This window comes from Lolium rigidum, chromosome 1, assembly GCF_022539505.1.
Source record: "Lolium rigidum isolate FL_2022 chromosome 1, APGP_CSIRO_Lrig_0.1, whole genome shotgun sequence".
NCBI lineage: Eukaryota > Viridiplantae > Streptophyta > Magnoliopsida > Poales > Poaceae > Lolium > Lolium rigidum.
Window position 1 is genome coordinate 38,226,851 of NC_061508.1, and position 18,975 is coordinate 38,245,825.

The 18,975-nt window shown below is 43.3% G+C and overlaps 1 long non-coding RNA gene across 4 annotated transcripts; it reads left to right on the top strand.

Annotated features, from left to right (window-relative positions):
• Positions 1-11,409: 11,409 nt before the first annotated feature.
• Positions 11,410-15,465, top strand: LOC124685224. Of its 4 annotated transcripts, XR_006997335.1 has the most exons (8): positions 11,410-11,593; positions 11,678-11,793; positions 12,846-12,895; positions 13,000-13,121; positions 13,223-13,323; positions 13,707-14,921; positions 15,003-15,079; positions 15,355-15,465. It is a non-coding gene; the product is annotated as an uncharacterized LOC124685224 (long non-coding RNA). The 4 variants fall into 4 exon arrangements; XR_006997333.1 differs by lacking the exon at positions 15,355-15,465 and having other exon boundaries at positions 15,003-15,290; XR_006997334.1 differs by lacking the exon at positions 15,355-15,465 and having other exon boundaries at positions 14,694-14,921; positions 15,003-15,290.
• The last annotated feature ends 3,510 nt before the right edge of the window (positions 15,466-18,975 follow it).

Sequence of the window (18,975 nt, forward strand, 5' to 3'; positions counted from 1 at the left end):
GGCGACGACACCATAGGGGGGCGCGGGCCACCCCCAGGCCGCGCCGACCTATGGTCTGGTGGGCCTGTGGCCCCCCTCTGGCGACTCTCGGGCGTTCTGGATGCTTCCGGGGATTCTAAGATCTTCGGCGTTGATTTCTTCCGATTCCGAGAATATTTCCTTACTAGGATTTCTGAAACCAAAAACAGCAGAAAACAGCAACTGGCCCTTCGGCATCTCGTCAATAGGTTAGTTCCGGAAAATGCATAATTATGACATAAAATGTACATAAAACATGTAGATATCATCAATAATGTGGCATGGAACATAAGAAATTATCGATACGTCGGAGACGTATCAGCATCCCCAAGCTTAGTTCCTGCTCATCCCGAGCGGTGTAAACGATAACAAAGATAATTTCGGAGTGACATGCCATCATAACCTTGATCATACTATTGTAAACACATGTAATGAATGCAGCGATCAAAACAATGGTAATGACATGAGTAAACAACTCGAATCATAAAGCAAAGACTTTTCATGAATAGTACTTTCAAGACAAGCATCAATAAGTCTTGCATAAGAGTTAACTCATAAAGCAATAATTCAAAGTAAAGGTATTGAAGCAACACAAAGGAAGATTAAGTTTCAGCGGTTGCTTTCAACTTATAACATGTATATCTCATGGATAATTGTCAACATAGAGTAATATAACAAGTGCAATATGCAAGTATGTAGGAATCAATGCACAGTTCACACAAGTGTTTGCTTCTTTTTTTTGAAAACTTACACAAGTGTTTGCTTCTTGAGGTGGAGAGAAATAGGTGAACTGACTCAACATAAAAGTAAAAGAATGGTCCTTCAAAGAGGAAAGCATTGATTGCTATATTTGTGCTAGAGCTTTGGTTTTGAAAACATAAAGAGAGCATAAAAGTAAAATTTTGAGAGGTGTTTGTTGTTGTCAACGAATGGTAGTGGGCACTCTAACTACCTTATCAACCAGACTTTCAAGAGCGGCTCCCATGAAGGACGTTATCTCTACCAGACAAGGTAGATCATCCCTCTTCTCTTTTGTTTACACATGTACTTTAGTTTAGTTTTTCTTTATTTAGGGATGACACTCCTCCCAACCTTTTGCTTACACAAGCCATGGCTAACCGAATCCTCGGGTGCCTTCCAACATTTACATACCATGGAGGAGTGTCTATTTGCAAAATTAAGTTGCTTACCGATGAATCGCAGCAAAACATGTGAAGAGAATTATTAATGCAAGTTAGTTAATTGGGGCTGGGAACCCCATTGCCAGCTCTTTTTGCAAAATTATTGGATAAGCGGATGAAGCCACTAGTCCATTGTGAAAGTCCGTCAGAAGTAAATGACAAGATCGAAAGATAAAACACCACATACTTCCTCATGAGCTATAAAACATTGACACTAATAAGAGGTGATAAATTTTGAATTATTTAAAGGTAGCACTCAAGCAATTTACTTTGGAATGGCGGAGAAATACCATGTAGTAGGTAGGTATGGTGGACACAAATGGCATAGTGGTTGGCTCAAGGATTTTGGATGCATGAGAAGTAATCCCTCTCGATACAAGGTTTAGGCTAGCAAGGTTATTTGAAACAAACACAAGGATGAACCGGTGCAGCAAAACTCACATAAAAGACATATTGTAAACATTATAAGACTCTACACCGTCTTCCTTGTTGTTCAAAACTCAATACTAGAAATTATCTAGACTTTAGAGAGACCAAATATGCAAACCAAATTAGCAAGCTCTAGGTGTTTCTTCATTAATGGGTGCAAAGTATATGATGCAAGAGCTTAAACATGAGCACAACAATTGCCAAGTATCAAATTATTCAAGACATTTTAGAATTACTACATGTAACATTTCCCAATTCCAACCATATAACAATTTAACGAAGAAAATTCAACCTTCGCCATGAATAATAAAAGCTAAGAACACATGTGTTCATATGAACCAGCGGAGCGTGTCTCTCTCCCACACAAGCATGTATTTATTCAGAGAATGAAAATAACAAAACAAAAATAAAAGCACACAGACGCTCCAAGTAAAATACATAAGATGTGACCGAATAAAAATATAGTTTCAGGGGAGGAACCTGATAATGTTGTCGATGAAGAAGGGGATGCCTTGGGCATCCCCAAGCTTAGACGCTTGAGTCTTCTTGATCATAGTATATCATCCTCCTCTCTTGACCCTTGAAAACTTCCTCCACACCAAACTCGAAACAACTCATTAGAGGGTTAGTGTACAATAAAAATTAACATGTTCAGAGGTGACACAATCATTCTTAACACTTCTGGACATTGCATAAAGCTACTGGACATTAATGGAACAAAGAAATTCATCCACCATAGCAAAAGAGGCAATGCGAAATAAAAAGGCAGAATCTGTCAAAACAGAACAGTCCGTAAAGATGGATTTTATTGAGGCACCAGACTTGCTCAAATGAAAATTCCCAAATTGAATGAAAGTTGCGTACATATCTGAGGATCACGCACGTAAATTGGCATATTTTTCTGAGCTACCTACAGAGGGGCAGGTCGAAATTCATGACAGCAAAGAAATCTGTTTCTGCGCAGCAATCCAAATCTAGTATCAACCTTTCTATCAAAGACTTTACTTGGCACAACAAAACACAAAACTAAGATAAGGAGAGGTTGCTACAGTAGTAAAAAACTTCCAAGACTCAAATATAAAACAAAAATACTGTAGCAAAATAAACACATGGGTTATCTCCCAAGAAGTTCTTTCTTTATAGCCATTAAGATGGGCTCAGCAGTTTTAATGATGCACTCGCAAGAAATAGTAGTTGAAGCAAAAGAGAGCATCAAAAGGCAAATTCAAAATAAATTTAAGCCTAACATTCTTCCTATGCATAGGAATCTTGTAGATAAACAAATTCATGAAGCATAATGCAATAAGCATAGAAAGATAAAACAAGTGCAGCTTCAAGATTTTCAGCAAAAAGAGAGGTGTTTTAGTAACATGAAAATTTCTACAACCATATTTTCCTCTCTCATAATAACTTTCAGTAGCAACATGAGCAAACTCAACAATATAACTATCACATAAAGCATTCTTATCATGAGTCTCATGCATAAAATTATTACTCTCCTCATAAGCATAATCAATTTTATTAGTTGTAGTGGGAGCAAATTCAACAAAGTAGCTATCATTATTATTCTCATCATCAAATATAGGAGGCATATTGTAATCATAATCAAATTTATCCTCCATAACAGGCGGTACTAAAAGACTACTATCATTATAATCATCATAAATAGGAGGCAAAGTATCATCAAAGTAAATTTTCTCCTCAATGCTTGGGGGACTAAAAATATCATGCTTACCAAAGCCAGCTTCCCCAAGCTTAGAATTTTCCATATCATTAGCAACAATGGTATTCAAAGTGTTCATGCTAATATGTTCCATGGGTTTTTTAATTTTCGCATCAAACCATCCATGTCTTAAATCAGGAAATAGAATAAGAAGCTCATTGTTGTCCATTATGCCAAACTAGTGTAAACAAGAAACAAAAAGATGCAATTGCAGGATCTAAAGGAAATAGCTTCGAGTACTTACAACGGCGAAAATAGCTTAGTAGCCGGGATCCGGAGTGTGAGTACCTTTTACCTTTCCTCCCCGGCAACGGCGCCAGAAAATAGCTTGATGTCTACGGGTGCTTGTATTCTTGTAGACAGTGTTGGGCCTCCAAGAGCGAGAGGTTTGTAGAACAGCTGAGCAAGTTTCCCTTAAGTGGATCACCCAAGGTTTATCGAACTCGGGGAGGAAGAGGTCAAAGATATCCCTCTCAAGCAACCCCGCAACCACAAAGCAAGAAGTCTCTTGTGTCCCCAACACACCTAATAGGTGCACTAGTTCGGCGAAGAGATAGTGAAATACAGGTGGTATGAATAAGCAGTAGCAACGGCACCGTAAAAGTGCTTTGCCCGAGGACAATAAACAAGCAAGTAGTAACGCAGCAGTAGTAACGCGAAGAAACGAGTAAACAAGCAGCGATAGCGATATTTAGGGACAAGGCCTAGGGATCATACTTTCACTAGTGGACACTCTCAACATTGATCACATAACGAGAATAGATAAATGCATACTCTACACTCTCTTGTTGGATGATGAACACCACTAATTGCGTAGGATTACACGAACCCTCAATGCCGGAGTTAACAAGCTCCACAATATTCAATGTTCATATTTAAATAACCTTAGAGTGCATGACAGATCAACACAACTAAACCAAGTACTAACATAGCATGCACACTGTCACCTTCACACTATGTAGGAGGAACAGATCACATCAATACCATCATAGCCATAGTTAACTTCATAATCTACAAGAGATCATAATCATAGCCTACGCCAAGTACTAACACGGATGCACACACTGTCACCATTACACCGTGCAGGAGGAATAAACTACTTTAATAACATCACTAGAGTAGCACACAGATAAATTGTGATACAAAACACATTGCAATCGTAAAGAGATATAAATAAGCACTTCACTATGCCATTCATAACAGTGAATAAGTATTCTCGTGAAATATAGCCTAAGAGACCCACACGGTGCACACACTCGTCACCTTTACACACGTGGGACAAGGAGTCTCCGGAGATCACATAAGTAAAACCCACTTGACTAGCATAATGACATCTAGATTACAAGCATCATCATATGAATCTCAATCATGTAAGGCAGCTCATGAGATTATTGTATTGAAGTACATAGGAGAGAGATGAACCACATAGCTACCGGTACAGCCCCGAGCCTCGATGGAGAACTACTCCCTCCTCATGGGAGACAAGCAGCGTTGATGGAGATGGCGGTGGCGTCGATGGAGGAGCCTTCCGGGGGCACTTCCCCGTCCCGGCGGCGTGCCGGAACAGAGACTCCTGTCCCCCAGATCTTGGCTTCGCGATGGCGGTGGCTCTGGAAGGTTTCTCGTACCATGGCTTTTCCGTATCGAGGTTTTAGGTCGAGGGGCTTCTTATAGGCGAAGAGGCGGCGTCAGAAGGTCAACGAGGCGACGACACCATAGGGGGGCGCGGGCCACCCCCAGGCCGCGCCGGCCTATGGTCTGGTGGGCCCGTGGCCCCCTCCGGCGACTCTCGGGTGTTCGGATGCTTCGGGGATTCTAAGATCTTCGGCGTTGATTTCGTCCGATTCCGAGAATATTTCCTTACTAGGATTTCTCGAAACCAAAAACAGCGAGAAAACGACAACCGGCCCTTCGGCATCTCGTCAATAGGTTAGTTCCGGAAAATGCATAATTATGACATAAAATGTACATAAAACATGTAGATATCATCAATAATGTGGCATGGAACATAAGAAATTATCGATACGTCGGAGACGTATCAACTATCTACTTCTTCTTCTTCGCTGATGGCCCCGCCTCGTCGTCGTCATCGCGGTGGCGCTTCCTGCTCGTCACCTCTTCCGAAGAGGCGGTGTCGGCGCCCGACGCGTCGGAGTCCTCCTCGTCGTCGGCGGTGCTCGTCGGCTGCGCCTTTGCCTTGGCCTTGGCCTTGGCCTTGGCCTTGGCGGCCTTGGCCTTGGCCGCCTTCGCCTTCGCACGGGCCACCGCCGCCGCCGCGTCCTCGCTCTCTTCTTCCTCCGCGTCCTCCTCCCGGCCCGGCCATTCCTCCTCGCCGTCAACCGGCGGCGGGGAATCGTCGCCGCCGCTCGGCGTCCCGGCTCTCTCCCACCAATGGCGCCGGCCGCCGAGGCTTTCCCTCGCCGGAGGTGTCGGACGGGAGCCGGGAGATGTAGCTCATCGTCGGCCGGAGGTGTCGGATGAAGGCTTGGATGAATGGTGGCGTGCGTACGGCGTACGTACGGGTCTTATTGAGCGCGGATGAACGGCGGCGCGTGAGTCGAAGAGAGCGGCGGTTGCTCTTCCGAGGAGTCGGCGCTCCATTCCGGCGGGGTTGGCGCGTCGTCGACGCGGTTGCCAATGCGACGGTTCCGCTTCCGGCAACCGCACCGTCGCTACGTATGTGGCGGTTGAGCGTCCGAGCCGGCCGACGGGTCGGCCCCGCGCCTCCTCGCCTCTCATTTCGTTGTGTCCGGCGTGCCCGGTGCGTCCCCTGTGGGACGGGGACGGGCTCGGGACGCCGGACACCGTATCGGGTCGCGCCGGACAAAAAGGGCCTTTGGGGCGCGCGGCTGGGAACGTTTTTTTTGTCCGGCGCGCCCCAAATCGCTTTGGGGACGATTTGGGGGACGCGACTGGAGATGCTCTAAGACCTGCCTAAAGAATCGTTGGAGCTTGAAATCCTGCGCGTGCTCTGGCGACGTGCACGTGAGCGCTCTCGCTGACGGGTGTGTCGGGGCGCGGCTTGGCAATGGTACGGTGCTGTGCTGGTCAAAAGGCGCCTTGCCTTGCGCAGGTGAGGCCATTATTCCACTGACCATGATGCTAAACCGGCAGGCAGCCTGACGCCGCCGGGTACCTCGCTACCATCACCCGCTTGTCTGGACGTGTAGCCCGTGTTGCACCCTCGTGGGAACTCTGGTGAAGATACGTAAGACATGTTGGCGTTTCCTTGACATTCTGATGAGCTAATTACACCTTCGATCTAACAACCTGTGTATAAGGTGAAGGTTTGGTTTTACAACTTGCAAAAGGTGAAATCGCAGTCCTACAACTTACAATAATGTGAAGATTTGGACATGTGACATTATAGCTTTTGCAAAAAGGTCCCTAATATTTTTTATTTTGCGTATGTGACCTCTAGTGCCATCTTATGTGCGGATCCCACCTGTTAGTTCCCAATGAAACAAATAAAATTTAATATGTTTGCGGGGATTTAAACTCGCGAGGTGGACAGGCGGTGCTAGCGCTTACTGACGGTGCTAGCGCTTACTGACGGTTACCACCGGAGAACATGACTTAGAAAAATCCATAAATATGAAGTTAATTCTTTCTTTCTTTGAACAATTATCCGGTTTAAAGATAAACTATCATAAGAGCGAAATTTATTGCTTTGATAAGGCTAAGGAGGTAGAGCATGATTATCGAACAATATTTGGTTGTGAGGTAGGGTCTTTACCTTTTAAATATCTCGGCATACCCATCCATTATCAGAGGTTGCTGAATAAAGAATGGAAGTCTGTCGAGGATCGCTTCGAGAGGAAGCTAGCGTCATGGTTAGGAAAGATGCTTTCCTATGGTGACCGCCTTGTCCTGATTAATTCTGTTCTAACTAGCCTTCCGATGTTCCTTTTATCTTTTTTTGAGATACCCAAAGGGGTAAGAAAAAGATTGGATTTTTATAGGTCTTGCTTTTTCTGGCAAAGTGATGACATAAAAAAGAAATATAGATTAACTAAATGGAAAATTATCCACAGGGCTGCTTCATCAAAACCAAACTTCTTACACAGGGCTGCTTCATCAATTCACATGTGGTCCTACCTTCTTCCCACGGAGCAGCGGGAACATTTGGATACTGGATGCAATCGGCTGATGGCGGTTGTACGGGCTATCTTCAGCCAGGGTGGTTGGCTGCATACTAAACGTATCCATGATGCATAAGCGAGCCATGTTTTTCTTATTTCGTTGGCTGATCTTTGTATCAACCCTTTGTGATCCATGAGTTGTAAACCTTGATATTTGATATTTGTGTTGCTATTAATAAGTGAAAAGTCGTGTGCATCGTTTCGATGCAGAGGCTGGGCTATGCTTCCATTTCGAAAAAAAAACTCTTATATAAATAATTCATGCGGCTTGACCATACATACTTTTCCGTTCTGATTTGGAGAAGACCTATTTTTGTACAAACTGGTAGGTAGTACGAAAAGTAGAAGAGTACAACCTTTAGAAAATTATTGTTTACCACATGTATATTACAACTCAATTTCCTCTATATTACTATTTAAAGACAAAACACTCTATAATATAACATAGTATATATGTCGAATTGTATTTGTAATCTACTGTATCGACATATATTTCTCAAGTGAAATATAATACCATTGTTTTCACAAATTTTACATGTCCATGTTGCTCCTACATTTTACTTACTACACGAGTTGTAGTGAAAATGGAATACACAACTAAAAACACCTAGAATACATTTAGACAATATATCAAAGACGATGATGATTTCTCGGTTGATTTAGAAATAATGTATCATTTAGTTATCAATGTGTCTAGTAAAGTTCACAAGTGACATATTCACATGTATTTTACACCTATAAATATAATTCTTTTCCAAAAAATGGGTCTCGGCGTTGACTTAAAAATAGTTTTTTCTCAATGATCCCAAGAACAACAGAAGTTGTAAAAAAAATACTCCAAGGCCAGGGAAAACATATCTATTCATGAAATTGCAATAATGAATCGTGCACTATGAAGTTTTTAAAAAATGTGTTCTAGAGCTAGCTAAATGGGGGTGTACATTATATGGACAGCTCCAAGGCTAAGGAAAGAAAAATACTTCGAGGCCAGGGAAAATATATCTATTTATGGCGCTTGCTATAACAGATTGGCACTATGAAGTTCTTAAAAACAAATGCTTCGTTGCGGAGATTGTATGCACTAAACTAGTTTAGAACAAAGGGTCATGCATTTGTATTTCACAATCGACCCAAGAATCATTACCGGAATAGTTTATTTTTATATTCTTAAATTGGCTAACATAGATGCATAAAAGCTCTCAAGAAAAGTGACAACATGTATCCATCTTATATTAGTTAACAGTATAATGGAACCACCAAGACCTCTCCATAGCGTTTAGACATTCTTGGCCGTCCAATCAACCAATCCAGGGGTCTCAAATTATTTAACGTTATCCAAGAGGCATCCTTCCCAAACCAGCAACGTTACAATCCCGTTAGAAATGCCGTTTTTGCTCTAAAGGCCCGTTTTCGTTCTACGGCTGCTACTCCAAGCATTGTGTTAGGCCGGGCCACATTACTTGGGCCCTGAAACGATTAAACGGGCCTATCTGTTTTGGGCTCGAGTGGATCGGTTCAGTTCTCGCATGTTTTGTCTCCAGCCTGTGCTGACCGCTGAGAAATAGAGCGTCTTCTCTCCCCTTCGTGTTCTGGCGGCGGCAGCGTCCGCATGACCTTCCCCCGCCAATGTGATCGGCGACGGCAGCTGCTCTGTCACGCACCTCCGGACTGGATCCAGTACCTCCCCATCCCTTGGACACAGGTGACAACATTGCATTGCATTTTTTATTATTGGGCTCGCTGCTCCTGCTTTCCTGGAGGTGTGCGGTGGCCGATCTCTAGCGGTGGCGAAGAACTGCTTGTGGCGCCTCGGTGATATTGTGGTCTCTGTTTCCTCCGCAATCATCGATGGGGCCGAGGGATTGGATGATGCGGGTGCCAATTCTTTTATTTCGATACTACGACAAGGCAATCTGTACCGAGATCGAGGGGCTACACGATAGACGACACCACCATCCATGAGCCTCTCGACGGAGCGCGTCCGCGACATGGAGGCACTCCCTATGTCATTAGGGCGGCTTCAGCGGGGCGATGCATTTCAGCGTCCGGCGCGCGTCCATTTGCATTAGTCGAAATAGTCAAAATCGCCGCGCGTCCGTTTGCGTCGGGGGTGGGGGGGGGGGGCAGCGGCATGATGCATTTTTCCTCGAATTTCCATTTTTTATAATATGAAAACACAATTTACATAGTAAAAGACATGGAAAAAACCATAAACGCCTGCGCCTACTGGTTCTCCTCGTCGTTGTCGATCACGACGACCTTCCGTACCACCAATGGCCAGTTGGGAACCGACGAAACATACGCCGGGCGCGTCAGCGGTGCTGGAGGTGGAGGACCCCAGGCCTGTGGCGGAGGTGGAGGAGTCCAGGCCTGAGGTGGGCCCCCCACGGGTTGTATGACGGAGGTGGAGGTGGCGGTTGAACCGATGGCGTGGCCGAGTCCTGTAGCGCCAGTCGTAGGGCTTCTTCCTCCGAGACGCACGGCGGCATGATGCCGGTGGCGTATCGGGGCAGCGGCGGCTGCACAGGTCGGTCCACCTCCGAGACGAGGACGCCGAGCCTCACGATCTCGTCGTTCATCATGCTGTCTGGGTACTCAAACTTCCGGCCCTCCGCCATGGCCAACTGCCATTCTTGGAAGATGCACGCGATGTAGTCGTCGCTGTCGTCCTAGGCCTCCTTGTTGTGGTACGCCAGCGCCTCGTTGTAGTCGTCGTCGTCGTGGCCATCCTGCGCAGGCGTCGGCGCCTGCCGTCTTTGATGACGAGGCGCCGGTGGACGGTCGAAGGGGAAGTCCCTATCGCCCATGAAGCCTGCCGTCCTCCTCGGATCCCTCTCGAACTCGAGATAGCTGCGCATTGTCGTGGAGACCCCACGTCAATTGTGGATGTCTATGTTTTGGATGTTACAAATGGTATCAGGTTTTGCTACATGCTTGGCTCGTTTTTATTGTGTAATTATGAGAAAATTGATACAACAAATTTTGTGCGTATGCTACATAGAGCTTGCTCAAATGTTACATACATGTTCCTGAAATGTTGAATGAGTTAGGTAGAAATGTTGGATGCATTCATTTTTTATTGCAGGCAATTTTTTACATTTTACTACAAACAAATGGTGATTTGGTATATAATGTATTTTTTTTTTGCTACATAGCCATGTTGAGATGTTGAAAAAGTTTTATGCTACTCATTGCAATATTTGCAGATTCACAGAGTAACGGTGCAAACCGATGTCGTATATTTAAAAATGCAACATTCACAGAAAAAGGTGTTAAGTTCGGGATCAACAGTAAGCTAGAATCACCCATGGGCATAAAACTTAATCACCTAGGAGCCCTCTCAGCGTTTTGACGCTCTGCACCGTCAGATCAGATTGTTGAACGTTTCAGATCGCTATGTCATTCTCACCCGTGTCAGGACGTTTTTACCACACGCCGGCTTGTCCTGATCGGCCCAACGTGACCGGGCTGCTACTCTGAAGAGCAACCTGGGTGTCCTGCGGTGAGCCGGGCCGAAATGTAGGAAGCGCATAGCCCATCCCTAAGAGCACTAAGCTCCCAGGGTTCCGCTGGCCTGTGGTTGCTCGGCGTGATTCGTTTGATATTTTTTCATCGTGGGTGTCACTGTCACGTATACCACTGAAAAGACGCTATAGTCCTTGATTAGGCGGTTCGATTGACCATGTTCCTCGATGTAGCAAATCTGGGGTTGTCTCCCAATGGCCCAAATCCCGTCTCCAACTCTGCACTCGAATACTCGGATGCTGTCGGTGGCCTGCAGTGGGCGGCGGCGTACGCGTGACGGCGTGCTTGGGGGCGGCCTGCAGTGCGCGTGCGCAGCGGTCTGCTTGCCGAGTCACCCCTCCCTACCGTCCCAGCGACGGCCTGGCTCGCACGCCGCCGGTCCATCCTCGCTACCGGCCCGACTTCCCCGCTTCGCTTTGTGTCCCTACGCGCTCACGGCTCCCTCTCCGCCGATTCATCCTCCTCCCCTCCTGGTTCCAGCCCCACCCGTCGACCCGGTTACCCTTGCCACCGACGTACGCCGCCCCGCTGCGGCGCTCCTCAACTCACGTCCCGCCTCCTCCCGTCGCATCCAGGTGCTGCGCTGCACCTCTGCTGCTTGCTGCCCTCTCTCTTACCTCCCACTACTGCCTCTGAATTGGTGATCACGGTATTGTTAGTGGATGGGTCCGGCTGCGCACAATAACATCATCAATTGGCGAAGTGAGATAAGGGAATCAATGGGGCTACAACTGTATAGCTTCAGATGACTACATCATCCTGAGCAACTTCTCGTGTACGTTCTATCCTCTCACAAAGTTCCGATTTTTCTTCTTCTTTATGTTAGGGTCAAAATCTGTTTTGGTATTACTAGATTCACTCAAATTTAGTTGTTTCCGTGAGTAATTACATTGTGCATTTGCACTTTTAATAATTTTTATAGGTTATTATATACTTTAGAACCCTAATTTAGATCGGTGGTACAAAATCTTAAATTTAGTCTACTTGAGCAATTCCTATTACTGATTTTTTTCATTTGAGATCATAAGAAGGTTACTTGATGGATGGAGGATTTGTAACAATACATTCAATCAAAGCAATGATAACATCAGTTTGTTCCGTATCAATTAAATTGAGCAAAGCAAATATTATTCAGCTCAGTTCTATGGTCTCATCCATGCTCATTTGGTGGTTCCTAAAGTTTATTATTGGCTTTGGAAGTCCTGTTGCATTATGAAGACAAAGGTCTATGCATGGTTGCTTTTAAAGGATCGATTAAATGCAAATGGCCTTCTGGTTCGTAGGAATTGGAAGGTATCTGAAGATTCTCACTGTGTTCTTGGCCCTCTGAAAACGCATGAAGATAGATTGCACCTCTTTTATGGGTGCAATTTCAGTCAACTGGTACTATTTGCAAGTGGACTGGATACAAAAAGATGATCTGCAGATTGTAGTGTCAAGAAGAGCTTTCCCAAACCATTCTTTATGGAGTGCTATGCAAAAAAAATTCAGGCATGATCAGCCATCGTTTTCTAGATGGAAGTGTGGCTTTACTCATGACATGTCTCTGCTTAGGCATAGACTTAAGGCAAACCATCTGGTCGGTTTTCTTGCTTGGCTAGACACCCTACCTTAAGCTACATTTCTTCTTTTGTACATACTTATACTTCTTTTTTCCTCTTCTCCTTTTGTATATATGTACTCCTTTCGTTTGAAATAAAATTGTTGTGGGTTTTTGCCTCACAGTTCTAAAAAAATATTATTTAGGTAACTGCTCTTTGTGGGAATGCATACTCCTTTTGCTACTCAAACTGAGGAAATTAAAGCAATTGCAGCACTGCACTGCAGATGTTGAGTTCGGGGTATCTCATGAAAGTGTTTTACTCATTGACACTCAGGTGAGAAAAATTACTTTACTCTCCGCAATGGTGTGTTCCATTTATGAGAATAGTTAAGTTAAAAATCTTGCTGCTAATATTTTTGAATACATCCCATTGTCCAGTAGCCAGTATGCAGTCCGTCCATCCTACTTGTTACGATGAGGCATGGTGGTTCTTCCACACTTCCTGTTCTTAACGACGATCCATTATCAGAGGCTTGGCCCATGATCTAATGGGAATCCAGGTTAATGTTTTACTTTAGTTTTCACATTTGATTGTGTTGCCACTAGCTTTACCTTCAGAATACCCAATACCTGATCAGTATTTTTTTTGTTGTTCTACAAGGAATTTCTATACCTTGGAGTTTTCTTGGCATCTATCTGTAATATTTGTTGGTCGTGTTGGAAGGGTTCAATGGTTTCACCACGTGGGAGCTCATGCTTATGGTAAGTTATCTGCCTATAATTTTCTGTTTATAGAAACTCACTTCTTTCGAGAATTAGGATCATTTCTTCATCTGGCAGTGTGAATTGCCAATTCTATTTAGAAAACTCTCTTTTATTGAGCCTATTCTAATAATATATGTAGAACAATAGAACAATTACATCTATAGGTTCATAATTGAGTAGTGAGTATATGAGTTATCATAGAAAATTAAGGCAACCAAAAGAAGCACTGATCTTACTCTTCGGTTCATATAACCTTCTAACTTTAGTACATCGGATTGATAATATGCACGGGCAATATTTTCTTCTACATTTAGTTTATCTGTGTTAATGTTTGCCAATATTGTTGAAAGCTGGAATTTGCTTTGTAATGTATTTTTAAGGGTTGATTTAATGAAGGATACCATACTTCACACATAACTACTGACCTCACCATCATCACCAGACAAAGAAAATAAAATGATAACAAATCAGGCAGATTATATGGCCGACTATATTTTGTCCATGCTAGATCAGCGTTTTGAACTGCTATACTTGCGTTAAGAGAGTGTATTATTCATGTGATTCAAAAAAAGAGTGTATTATTCCTGATATCAGATGCTCATTTCTATTTCTCATAATAAATAGATCTTTTTGAATTTCCTGTTGGTAAAGAAATGAATAATTCTGCCAAATGAACATATGAGCACTTTCCACGAAAGTCAGTACATTTCAAAAGGCAATTCCGTACTGTCTGAAAATATAGTATTCAGTGGTGATCAGTTTAGCCGAATAGGGCAGTAGGTTCCAACTTGCGGTGAACTTCTGGTGAATCACTGTACATATTAGATCGTAGGGCCATGTGCTTGAAAGTAAATCATAAGTAGAACATGAGTTACCTAAAATCAGAGTTAATTAACAGAAAAGACTGGGGCAACAATATATGCAAAATTGTTGAGCCTGTATGTGCTAGAATTAGTATGTGTTCTGTTCACACATCAGGGTATACAGTACTAAAACTAAAGTTAAAGATCCAGCCTTTATGGAGTCAGTTCATGTGTTTGTACTACCTCTGCTCAAACTAGGCCAGATTATTAAATAACCAGAGGGAGAGAAAAATCAGCATCCATGTCTCCGCTCACACTTGGAAGATGATTAAATAAGTAGAGGGACAGATGACATTGTTTGCTAATATTTACATTTTTGACAGGTTCTATATGAAATAGAAATCTATGTGGGAGCATGCTTGATAAAATCCGGTTCATGTCTGTACAAATTAGTTGATCCAGCAAAATTTATTCTTGGAAGTAGATGATATTTTTTCCACATCCTTTTTGAATGCAACAACGATATAACAATAATGTGATCTATTAATAGATTTGCATCTACAGAATAAGTGGACTTCCACGTTTAGGTTTAAGTCTTCCAAATAGGGAGCTCAGGTTGCTCCGAGCGTGGTCGCTGGGTATGGCCCTACATGTCAGCATGTTACCGTCTCTTTTTTTTAGCTTGTGTGACAATGTGTTTGTGGCCATGTTTGCATACGTGGTGTTGCCTGCTTGTTTGTGTCCAGACGGCATGGACCTGCTCGGTTGTGTCTGAACCATCCCTTGCTAATGGTACCTCTTAACCCACTCTGTTAGTTCTTGATTACTGCATCTGTTGTTGGAAGGCGTTTCCTGATTTTTTTTTTCAACTAGGCATTCAGGTGGATGTATTATGCAATGCGGAGAGCCATTGGAAACTGATTACCACATTCATGGATGGATAGCTTCCGGTGAGCTATGTTGCATGATTTGTTTGTTAGTATATCTGTGTCGATGAGCTGCTCGATTGCACAAGCGAAATCGACACTTTTATAATATGTAAGATATATCATGGTTCATGTATAAGGAGTGATAATCCAGTTATTTTTTATATGCATATTTAAGTCAACAAGAGCTTCAAATGTTTTTTGTGCAATGTAAAGAGTTTCAAATGGGTTTGTACATTGTGAACGGGACATGGCCCTTTTCAGTTTGTGAAGTGTCTTTTTTTGGTATCTCATTGCAGATGTAAGTCTATATCCATCAGCTACTGAAACATCATGTGCAGTTACAACCCATTCAAAAAAAATGAAACGCTAACATCAGAGGACGGCGCGGCAATGCGCGCGAGGTCCTTCTAGTACTGCTCAATTCGCTAAACTGGCTAGTGCGTTACCTATGTTTCATTTTCTTCCGCAGCCCCACGAGCTCCTCCAGCGCCTCTCCCCCTTCCGAGCGCGGCAGCTCCTCCAGTTATGTACCCCCTCCCGCATCATCCTTGAGCGGCGGCTCCTCCCGGCTCCCGCTACTCCCTCCCGCATCACTCCACGTTCATGTATGCAGCACACGATGAATCGAATGGTTCATCAACCGTTCGGCAACACAGGTGAGTACAGGCTCCTAAACGGATGACACAACAAGTTAACTTCAGAATTTGCCGGCCCATATACACCAGAGGGTGCGCGAAGCCTTCTTCCACGTCGCTAAAGCAGAGGGTGTTATTAGATAAAGACCAGTGGCGGAGCCACGCCTATGCTGTGTAGTCAATTGACTACACAGACTTTTGGCAATACAACCTTATAGTATGCAAAAAATAATTAAAAATTTATATAAGTATATATATTTGACTACACAACATTACAATGACTACACAAGGTTGATATCCTGGCTCCGCCACTGATAAAGACCAACCTTTCCGAAGGTCTACGAACTAACGATGTGCCGACGCGTGGCGCTTATATGGGAGCAGCTCCGCGACGCAACGAGCGAAACGTGCACCCCGCTACACGTCCATCCTTCCAGCAAAATCTGCACCATCGCGAGCAAGTACATGCATCCATCGCAAGCACACACGGGCATGAATGGATCAACCAACCATATATATATACTAGCAAAATGATCGGCACGGCGGCACGCCGTGCCAGTATGGTGGCTGGCTGAAGAAACTTGGTGGAATAACATGGATACACCACTTAGATTGTAATACTTCAAAGTATATTTCTGTATACTTTATACTATTTCTAGAGTATATATATTTCCGTATACTTTACATTATTTAGAAGCCAATTAGACCAGAAAACATTTTGTATTGTTTTACATAATGTCAAATGTTACAGGGCACTAAAACTGAACATACACATATTCTAGTTCTTAAGGAAGTAACTTGTATGGCTTGAGGAAGTTGAAGGGAGGTTGGTGGACCGGTGATTGCTCTTTTTTTCTTCTACCAAAGACTCGCCGCAATAACTCTGGACTTCACACTGACAAATATTTGATTAAAAAAATCAACTGTTTTTGTTTGCACGTGTACTATAGATATGGTTGGCAATACTATATCAACCAGATATATTAATTCATTTGGAAGTAACACGCCTGCAATACAAACATATCAAGATACGTAGGTATCAGGTCTACATTTTCACATTTTTCCTCTGTACACATGTCTAGTTTCTAACTGTTAACGTTGATAAGATATCACCCTGGGGCAACATATATCAAGACAACACTTCAACACTTCTGCTGCAAGAGAATGACAGCCCTTAAAACAAACATATACTAATATGTTGGCTACACAAATTATGAGCTCACCGACTTCAGATGTTAAAAGCCTCGATAATAAAGTGGTACCAAAAGAAAGAAACGCGTGCCCAGGGATCCTGTCGACAACTAACAATACCACTTTGTAGGTTTTCACCAATATTCTAATAAACAGAAACACGGGATTATAAGTTAGACGATTTTGTTTTCATGTTCTTCATACTTTAATTAAAGGAACTGCACTGAGGTTTTCTTTAAACGTTCACCAGGGGTGAGGATTCCCACCTGAGTTTTATTCATTTCAAGTAATCAAGTTTCAGAGACACATGTGGAGAGGTGGTCAAGCCAGCATAGAGCAGCCTCTTTTTGAGTTCGATTGATTCTTAAATCGGCATATCCAAAAGAGGTTGTATTATGAAACATCCCGCTAATATTTTTAAATCGGGTAGATTTAGAAGATGCGTTTGGTTGCTTTTCGTTGCACAATCTTGGGCACTTTGGCTCTTTAGAAACAAGATGACCATCGAGTCAAAATTTATGAAACATCCCGCTAATATTATCTTTAAAACGATGTTGTTTCTGCAGCTGTGGAAGCCCCTGGAAAAGCCACTGGATCGGCCCTGGATAGAGCATGCAATTGCTGAGCTCAACCTTCTTCACGACGCAACCGCCCCAAGGAATGAGCAAGCCACCTGAGAGTACCCTTGATGTTTCAGCTGATAGTTATGTCTCATTTCTAAATCTCAAAGTGTTGCATGAGTCCCAAATCTTCAGTACGATCGTGAGAGCGACCGAAGTCCTTACCAATGAGGGCAGGGAAGAGCTGAGAGGGTGGCTCCATATATATGTCATTTAACACTTGCAGCTGTGGAGTTAGTCCAGCCCGGTAACAGATCTCTGTTGTGGTAGGGCAGGTGAAGATGAGGTGATTGCGATCCTCGACAATGTTGGCACATCTGCTCTTGTGGTGTAGATTAGCCCTGATGTTTAACCTGTCGATGTGGCGAAGCCATCAGAAGATTTTGATCTTGTTTGGGACTCGACGGCTACAGAGCAACTCGGAGTCAGCGTCTGCTGTCATGGGAACTGCACTAAGGTCATGAGTCTGGTGGATCATGCCGTCTTCTATTTCGTTAGTTTGTGTTCAGATCGAGACCATCAACACTCCTCCTGTCCACGCCTGCTTGTAGGATTGCCTGCCTACGTAAACAATAAAATTAATGTAACATGTGCTACCATATCAAATGGCTGAGAAAAGCTGAAGAAGGAGAAAGAATTGGACTGGAAGTGCGGCGCTAGTTGTTTTCATTTAGTGTTCTCAAAAGGAAGCTAGTGTTCTCTTGATCCTACGAATAAGGGAAAATAATATCTGTACTCTGAAACCAGGAACACGTAGACGACATCACAACAGCCCTCTAACGAACATACATTCCCGATTCAATTTTTTCCTACACACCAGGCTGAACATCTTGTATCCAGTCCAATTCCTATCCTCGTTTTCTAGTAAGTTCAATTCTACTTGGCAGTCGAAATCTCCAGACAATGTAGTGTGCGATGTACGGAAAGCATCAAAAAGAAATCCCTACTATACAAACTAACACCTGAATTATAAATACTAAGTAAATGGTACAGTTCTAGTACTTGGTTTTCATTACCATATAATTTGCCGACATAATGCTAGACCTCCCAATCTAGATCCGTTGCCCAAGGAACACTCTAGGACTGCAACTGGTAGAATGGTAATAGTGTAAGAGTACGTCACCCATAGCTAGCTAAGTAATGAGGAAAAGGCAGATAATGCAACTTACCAGATAATCCAACTTACCGTGTTAATCTCAGATTTCCTGCACCTTTTAGAAGCAGGCAACTTGCCATGTAGTCTCAAGAAAAACCTATAGAAATTAAAAGGACGCATATAAAAAACAGGAATGAATACATCTGGGATAAGCATCGGCTTAGAAATGGTAATGAGAAAAAGGCAGAAAACCCAACTTACCATGCTAAGCTCAGATTTCTTGCACCTATTAGAAGCAGACAACTTGCCCTGTAGCCTCAAGAAAAAAGCACAGTAGTAGAAAATTAAAGATGCATACAACAACAACAACAACAA